This window comes from Condylura cristata, unplaced genomic scaffold (genome assembly GCF_000260355.1).
Source record: "Condylura cristata isolate star-nosed mole 26May11 unplaced genomic scaffold, ConCri1.0 scaffold00036, whole genome shotgun sequence".
NCBI classification, from domain to species: domain Eukaryota; kingdom Metazoa; phylum Chordata; class Mammalia; order Eulipotyphla; family Talpidae; genus Condylura; species Condylura cristata.
The window spans coordinates 2306970-2313318 of record NW_004567137.1 but is presented as its reverse complement, the minus strand read 5'-3'; positions in this window follow the sequence as shown (position 1 = coordinate 2313318).

Below are 6349 nucleotides of genomic sequence, written 5' to 3'. Positions count from 1 at the left end.
TTTTTTTTTTAATGTATTTTTAGAAAAATCTTTCTCTCTGTGGTTTTGATTGGAATTACATTTTACCTGAAAACTCACTTGGGGAGAATGACAGCTTAACAATAAAGAGGCTTCCATTTTATGAACTCCCCCTTTGTTTTATTCTCTTTTAACTTCTTTCAACATTGCTACACACTTTTCAATGTGCAGTAAATCTACACATATTGTTAAATGTGTGCTAAGCATTTATTGTCTTGGCTTCTATAGTAAATAATATTATTTTAATTCTATATTTAAGTAATTTGTCCACTAGTATATGGAAATGGAATTGATTTTTATATATTGACTTTGTATACTGAAAACTTGCTAATACCATTCATAACACTTTTTAATTCTTTATGATTTCTGCATGCACAGTCATTCAAATACAGGCATTTCTTCATTTTCTTCTCAGTGTTTACGGTTTTATTTTCTTGCCTTACAATATGACTATGACCTCTAGTACAGCACTACGTGGAAAGAGTGAGAATGTCTATTCTTGACTGGTTCCTAGTAGAGAAAAGCTTTTATTTTTTTCCATTGTTAATCTTAGCAACAGTTATTTTTTTCTTTTTTTAAGCAGGTCCTTTATCAGATGGCAGAAGTTGTTGGTTCTACTCCTAACGTGATGAGAGTTATCATACATGGATAGTGAATTTTTTTTAGTATTCTTCTCTACTGCCTTTATTCTATTAAAATGGTGAGTTACTGTAACTGGTTTTCAAGAGTTAACCTAACCTTATCTTTGTAAACTATACCCCAATCAGTCATGATATGTTGTCCCTGTTTAATATTGCTGGATTACAATTATTAATAATAGTTAAGAAAATTTTTGTCTATGTTCATGTGGGGTATCAAACTATCTTTTCTCCTAGTCACTTTGGTTTTGAAATCACAGAATCCTGGCTTTATCAAATATGTAGGAAGCTGTTCCCTTTTCCTCTGTTTTCTAAGAGTTTGTGTTTTTCTTTCTCCATTAAATATTTGATAGAATTCATGACTAAAAAAATTTGGCTTGCAATTTTCATTGTTGAAAGGTTTAATTTCAGATTCAATTTCTCTATGTAAATCTAACTTTACATTTCTATGTGATTTCATTTTCTTATAACCAAGAACTCCTTTTAGTATTTCTTATTATGCAGGTCTGCTGGTGATGAGATCAACTTCGCTGAAAAATGCTTCATTTTTCCTTTATTTTTGATGGGTGGTTTCATAGGACATAATTTTTTTTCTTTTTTGAAATATCTGTTTTTAAAGATGTTATTCCTTTTTCTCTAGACTTGTACTTTTTAAAAAGAGAGGTCATACAAATTATCATCTTTGTTTCTTTAGTAGGTCTTTTTTTCCTATGTGGGTGATTTTAACATTTTTCTCTTTATCGCTGGTTTTTACCAATTTGGTTATGACATAGCCTGGAGTGGTTTTCTTTGTGTTTATTTTATTTGGGCTTTCTGGGACTTTAACTGTACACATGCTCATCATTTGATATGGTCTCACATACTGAGACTTAGTTCATCTTTTTCCATCTTCTTTCTTCCACAGTGCTTAGGTTTAGATAGTTTCTATGCTTAAGTTGCTAATCAGATGCAGTTATAATTATAATAAAAATCATACAGTTACAATTTGATAATCCATTTACATTAGTTTCCTGTATCTCTCCTAACAGAATACTACTAACTAGATGGTTTGAAACCATAGAAATTGATTGTGTCACAGCTCGGGAAGGTGAACTTCTAAATGGAGGTGAAACATGTGGGGATTTTTGTTGCCCTCTCTGGTTTCTGGTGCTTGCTAGTCGGTGTCTGCTGAACACACCGGCTAGTCTCTGCTTCCATAGTCTCATGGAATTTTCTCTCTGTGTCTCTTGTCCCTTATTATGAGAACCAAGACAGACTGGATTAAGGACCTGTCTACTTCAGTATAATCTCTCTAATTATACAATCAGTGTGCTATTTCCAAATAAGAGCCATTGTGAGGTCCCGAGATTAGCATTTCAATATATCTTTTGGGGACACAACCCATCCCATAATCCCATAACACCAGTATCGTTTTTTTTTTAATAATATAATGGTTTATTTTTACATCATTTTGTGCATTTTTCCATCTGTTTTACATCCCTGTAGGCTTCCTATCACCAAATCACCTGTAACACCAGTAATGTTTTAATTTTTTCTTCTCTCAAGTTCCTTTGCTCTTAGTTTTAAAAATACATAGTTTCCCAAAAAATACATAGTTTCATTTCTCACCTCATATTTCTAACAGCTGTTTGAAAGTCACTAATTACATGCAGAAATGTATACCATTTCTGGTTCTATTTATGTTGACTATTTTTCTTCTTAGTTATAGGTGTTTTTTCCTGCTTCTTTTTGATTGGATGCCAGGTATTGTGAATGTTCAGTTGCTGAGTGCTAGTCTTGTTTTTTTCTTTCTTTAAAGTTTATTGGGCTTTGTTTGGTAGGCAGGTAAATTACTTGTGGATTAGCTTAATCCTCTTCAGGTTCTCCTTTAAACTCTTTAAATGTGGGTCTAGAATATTCATTACGCCATAGCTGATTTAGCCCAGCTACTAACACATGACTCTTCTCAAGTTTCTGCTGAGAGCTCCTTGTGGTGGCAGAAGTGTCACTGCCATAAGCCCTGAGTTTCTGTGGTATTTATTTCTTTTTGTTAAGCAGGTATGTGTCTCACCAACCTTTCCAACTGCTGCCTCTGGCTTACTACATGACTGAATGTAGAGACTTAATACTAACTGTGAGCAGCTTTAGATGAATGAATGTTTATTGCTAACCTTCTATTTTAAAGCCTAAAGATTCTGGTGGTCCTGACTAACATATTAAAGCAAAAAAGAAAAAAAAGAAAAGCAACAAACAAAATATTACATTTTTCAGGTCGTTAACTCTATACAAGGTGCCAGAGATATGTTGAAAGCAAAGAAGCTACATTAATAACAGGAACTACAATTCAATTTACCTACATGACTAAGTTTATGAATACACACTGTTCTTTTCCAGAATCCATCTGTCTTATGATGCACTAAAGAGAGTCTTTGGCTAGGGATGTGTTAGGAATCACTTCCAATGTATCATTCAAGTCCTTGATGGTGGCACCCATATCTATGGACCTTCCAGAAATGCAGTGTTGCTTTTGATTTACCATTGGTAGGTGGAGGGAAACTTCTTGGGTTTTCACTTGGCTTTTTGGTATAACAGCCCTCAATAAGTCATGCCGGTTGCTGAGTAAATGAATTTCAACCTACCTGCTGGACTGTTAAAGAGAACCATGAAGTGCTTTTGAGGAACTGGCCCATGCTGACACACCCTGTACTGAAATTACATCGATCACTTAACCTCCATTAGCCTCTACTACAGTGAGTCAGCTTGTCTTTAGGTCAGGAAGTAGTGCCAGTTTATAGTGTCAGTCATTCTCCCCCCCCCACCCCCAAGTGTTTTTTATTCCCCCTTCCGTAGTATGTAGTCACCATGAACATGGCTGTATTCCCTCTGAGGGAAGACAGGAAAGAACCATCACAGCAAACTGAGGGTGTATTTCCCTTCAAAGCACCCAGAAACCATAGGCCAAACTCATCCCTGATGCTGCTTTGCCTATATTGATATTTCTACTCACTTCATGCAGATCAAGTGGCTAAGTATGATTAAGCAATTATCTCTTCATTTTCATCACCACCTCTTTTCTTCACAGTCCCAGGAGGGATAATGCAAGGCTTTCTGCCTTCCTTTCCTCTGTGAAGGAGCCCTTTCTGATAGTACTGCATCTCAGGACGGCGTCTGTCCTCCTCAACCTCGTCTATAAAGGCTGATGGGAAGCAGTGTAGATGGAATTCCATATTAGGGAAGATGCAAATATAGTATCCCTGTTGATACTAAAACCTTGATTATACTTTGTTTTGACTTTAGATTGTACTCCTTAAGATCAAGGACTTGTTATTTCATCCCAGTATCCTCATACCTATCACAACTTTGGCATGCAATAGGCACTAATTAAATTTGGTTGAATACAGAGTATGAATGCTTGAGTACAAATATAAACTAGTGGTAGTATCAGCAAAAAGGCCAAGTTGTAATTTCAAAATTATGATTCTTCTGGGTTGGAAACGACACTGATCCACACAGGTTTTTCCAGGGAATTGGCTACATTAAGAATCCTTCCATTTAGCCTGAAGAATAGTCTTGACATACTGAAACCAATTCTGTGAAGAGTTACTAGAGCTATTAAAACAAAAATAGCCCAACACCCCAGCTTTAGAGGACTGAACTCAGAGAAACACTAATAGTTTTAATGATTCCATGTTTGAAGTTCTGTGAGTGATTCACCTTTAGTATACTTAAATTTATTAACTGTTTTGCTTCTGGCAACATATTTTTGGAAATGTCTTCCTTATGATCCAATAGGGGAGCCTGGCAAGTGAGTGTAAGCCAGTCAGAGTTCTAGAGTCAAATACATATTGAAAAAAGAACTGACTTCCTCTTTGTGTCTTTTCCACTCATCCTCTGCTCCTTTTTTGTGGGTGATTCAAATCTTACTGAGGAAAGGAACCCTGAAGTTGCTCTTTTCAGGAAAGAGAAGAAATGTGGGAAATGGGAATTGTCCACCATGTGGGAACATACTTTTTCCTTCATTTTCACTTAACCCAAGGCAGAGGAATGAGGCACCAGCAAGAGAGAGATTTAGGATCCCTTCCCTTGATTTTACTTTGGCTGCTTCTTTATTGGGTTTCAGATTTTTTAGTTTTCCCCTGCTTTGGGGTGTTTGATGAAACACTTCCATGACATCAGGGAACATGGGTCTCTTACAATTTCTCCTCAGAACCTCATTCATAGAATTTTTAGTCTATGTATTCATTTAAATGTATAAAAGAAATATATGTATATGCATTTTTAAAGATTTATTTATTTATTTGTACAGAACTGGGGTACAGGCCAGAGATGCAGAGGGTGAGAGGATTCACCAGGAACAGAGCGGGGAGCAGAACAGAAAGATCGACGACAAAGTACACTGCTGAGGTCTGCCGCGCCATGTGGTCACCTCCGGGGCAGGCAGGAATCGAACTCATGCGGAAGTGGCTCAAGTTTCTTAGTGCTGTGCTTTAACCCGCTGCACCACCAGGGAGAGCCTGTATACACATTTTTAAAAGATTTATTTATTTATACATACTAAGCTGGGATACAGGCCAGAGGTGCAGGGTCAGTGAGAGGATTCGCCAGAGACAGTGGGGAGCAGAACAGGCCAACCAATGAAGTATACTCCTTAGGGGAGCAGCGGGTGGGGCCAGGAGAGGTCTGTTGCGCCATGTGGGTCACTTCTAGGGTGGGGAAGGAACTCATGCTGAAGTGGCTTTAACTTCTTAGTGCTGTGCTTTAACCTGCTGTGGCACCAGGGAGGGCCCTGTATATGCATTTTTAAAAGGTAAGAAGTAACTGCCTTAGCCTCCCACTAATCCTCATACCCCCAAAGACCATCTTGACCATGGTCTTCGCTGGTGATTGCCTTCATACATGTTGATTGAGCAGTTTAAATAATTGTTAAAAAAGCTGAGGACTTTATTTCACTTCACTGCTTCTCCTCAAGTCTCAGTTTATACATGCTGTCTGAATGCATGAGGGGACAACCCAGTTTCCTCTAGGTTCTTTCACACAAACTGAGGCATCCTCCTCAGATATAACCACAGGAAGCCAGTCTCTGCCAGTAGCTCTTTGTGGGTAAATCTCTGCAGCACATTCGCCATCTTCTGGTTCACTATAGAGCATCCTACTTAGATTCATCTGAGATTTAACAGGTCTCAGGGCACTAGCTGGAAGGGGAGAGTGTAATGCTGGGTTGTACAAAGGTTAACCTTGTTCTTTAAATCCTGCTGGACATCTTAGAACTTTCTAGTGAGCTGCCCATAAGGATTGAGCAAGATGAAGATGGTGGGCCTGTCCTTAGTGACTGTGGATCATCCACTGTTTTTATTATGTCTGTCTTCTGAGACTTTCTCCTTGGCTTTGTTGGATGTATCAAAACAAAACATCTCCAGGAAAAATTATCAAAGGCTCTAAAATAAATGCGTCGTTTCAGATTTCTTCTAAGCCAAGGAAGGAACGTCCCTCTGACTAACGTCTGATAATATAAGCCTCACAGGCCAGCCCCTTGGACATGCTGACTTAGGGCTCCTGCCTGCTTTCCTCTTCTTTTTCCTCGTTTCATCTCTGTCTCTGATGCAATCAGCTCTCTGGCCTTAGGTTCACCTCAGCTTTGTTTTATTTCTTAAGGACAAAGAAAAAAAAAAAAACAAAAAAAACAAAACAAAAAAACCCAAAACTTTGTTTTCAAG